Here is a 2,550-nt window from a genome sequence, read left to right on the forward strand (position 1 = left end):
GCAGATTTTGAACCAACATGAAATAGTACCCTAGTAATCGTTGAGTCACGATGACACTTGCTTTCCGGCGAGCATCTCCGAGAATACACAACAGTTTGTCTTTGTTCGTCGATCAATTTGTTGGAACTTAAGTGTTGGACGTGAAAATCTTCCTTCCTTCTTACAAACCTTTCAACTTTTTACATCAGTGTGGATTTTTTTATGCTATCCATTTTCTCCGGCCCTCCCCCCCTGCCCCTCCCCTCTCTTTTCATCGCTTGATAGTTTTGGTATAGTAGTGCTACTGTTTTCTGGTCCCCCTTTACTACTTTCAGCCAGTATTGACCTCAGAAAATGTTTTTATGTGCCTCACTATACGTTCAACGACCTTTATTTTTCATTTTTCTGCTTTCTCGAGGAACTTTCTTTCTTCTGTTTTTTCTTGCAGGACATCTGATTTGTTTTTCCTCTGAGGCTATTTCATTTTGAAAACTCCCCTAAACATGCTCATATTCATCGCTAATACTTGTTCTTTACATTCCGCACTCTTTGTACAGCTCTTCCTTCCAAAGAGCAGCGCACTCCAGACAAAAGAAATAACAAAAACGTTTCTCATTTTTATGATTATTGATTTTCTTGTTTAGAGGCTTTTCTTGTCCTTGAACCAACTTTAGTAAGCACTACCCGCTTTCCAGTAACATATATGCAACTATTTTCTTGAAAAATGATGCCCCCTAAATACCAAAAATTTTTACGTTTTGTGTTTTAGATGTTCAGAGTGTCAAGTTTGTTGTGATTTGTTAGACACTCTTGTCTACTACTACCACTTTTATTTCGTTACTGATTGCCCTTGATTTATGCACTTCAAGTGCGGCTGCAATTACGTTCCTCAATCCATACCTCAAATATTGTAATCAATAAATCATGTGCAAGTGATTGCTTCCTCAATCCTCTTAATCCCCTTTGCTCTCGTTGAGATTTTAATCGCTTCTTCAATAAACATGTTGAACAAGTACACTAGTGTCCAAAAGCTAAACACTATCATGAAAACATGAAAATGGAAAGACAGCCACCGAAAATGTTAATCTGAACCCTACTTGTTCGCTTTGTAGAGGAAACGAGTGCTCCGTGCTGTGAATATCGGCGTAATCAAAAGGTAAACATTTAATTTTTCCCTAGTTCTATTCAGTATGTCTAATTAGTTGTCCGATTTACCCATCTAATCTTCACCATTCTCCTGCAGCACCACATTTCTTCTTGACTGTACAATTTATCGACCACGTTTCATCTTGCTACATGGTCACACTCCAGACAAATACCTTCAGAGAAGTCATCCTAATACTTAAATTTTTATTCGATTTAACAAATCTCTCTTTTTCAGAAATGTTTTTCCTACAATTTCCATTCTTCATTTTATGTTCTGTATTTCTGCCATCAGCAGCGATTTTGCTGCACAAATAGCGAACTCACCGACCACTTTCAGTGTCTCATTTCTCGATTTAATTCCCTCAGCATCGCCTGGTTTAGTCAGGTTACATTCCATTACCATTGTTTTACTTTCGTTGATATTCATCATGCAAAATCACTCCAAGGCACTCTCCAATGCCTTCAAGTTATCGACCAAGTCCTTTGCTGACAGAATTACAACATCGTAGCCAAACCTTAAGGTTTTTATTTCTTCTCCCTAAACTTTGATTTGCTTTCCAAATTTTTCACTGGTTTTTGTTACTCCTTACTCAACATGGCAACGACCTTGCCGCAGTGGATACACCGGTTCCCGTCAGATCACCGAAGTTAAGCGCTGTCGGGCGTGGCTGACACTTGGATGGGTGACCATCCGGGCCGCCTTACGCTGTTGCCATTTTTCGGGGTGCACTCAGCCTCGTGATGCCAGTTGAGGAGCTACTCGAACGAATAGTAGCGGCTCCGGTCAAAGAAAACCATCATAACGCCCGGGAGAGCGGTGTGCTGACCACACGCCCCTCCTATCCGCATCGTCAGCTGAGGACGACACAGCGGTCGGATGGTCCCGATGGGCCACTTGTGGCCTGAAGACGGAGTGCTTACTCAACATACAGACTGAATAACTCTGGGGTTAGGCTATATATCAGTTTCACTCCTTTCTCAACTATTGATTCTATTTCATATCCTTTGACTCTTATAATTACACTCTCGTTTCTGCACATGTTGCTAATGAACTTCCGTTCACTGTGCTTTGTCTCTGCTACATTCAGTATTTCAAGGTCAGTAACATTTTTACGGACAGATTTGTTGATGAGAGTGTTCTTCCTCTCAGGTGCTCACTGGAGAAGTGGTTTCGACACGGTCAGTTATGTTTGTGTGGGGATGAAATATTTGACTAGATGTTTCTGGAAAACTCTGGAATAGAGCAGAGTTCAAAAGGCTCTGAGCACTTTGGGACTTAACATCTATGGTCATCAGTCAATAGAGCAGAGTCAGCCAGTTATCGTGTAGATAGGACGAGCGCTGCTAGCCCGACGCTGGTACGGTATTTTTCGATCTGCACGCAACACACACAAGATACATTACACATCTCTTGTCTCTGTAATT

General features: G+C 41.2%; 1 pseudogene; it reads left to right on the plus strand.

Annotated features, from left to right (window-relative positions):
- The first annotated feature begins 1,722 nt into the window (after positions 1-1,722).
- LOC126238009 (5S ribosomal RNA) lies at positions 1,723-1,840 on the plus strand (annotated as a pseudogene).
- Positions 1,841-2,550: the final 710 nt, after the last annotated feature.

This window comes from Schistocerca nitens, chromosome 2 (assembly GCF_023898315.1).
Source record: "Schistocerca nitens isolate TAMUIC-IGC-003100 chromosome 2, iqSchNite1.1, whole genome shotgun sequence".
Classification (NCBI taxonomy): Eukaryota; Metazoa; Arthropoda; class Insecta; order Orthoptera; family Acrididae; genus Schistocerca; species Schistocerca nitens.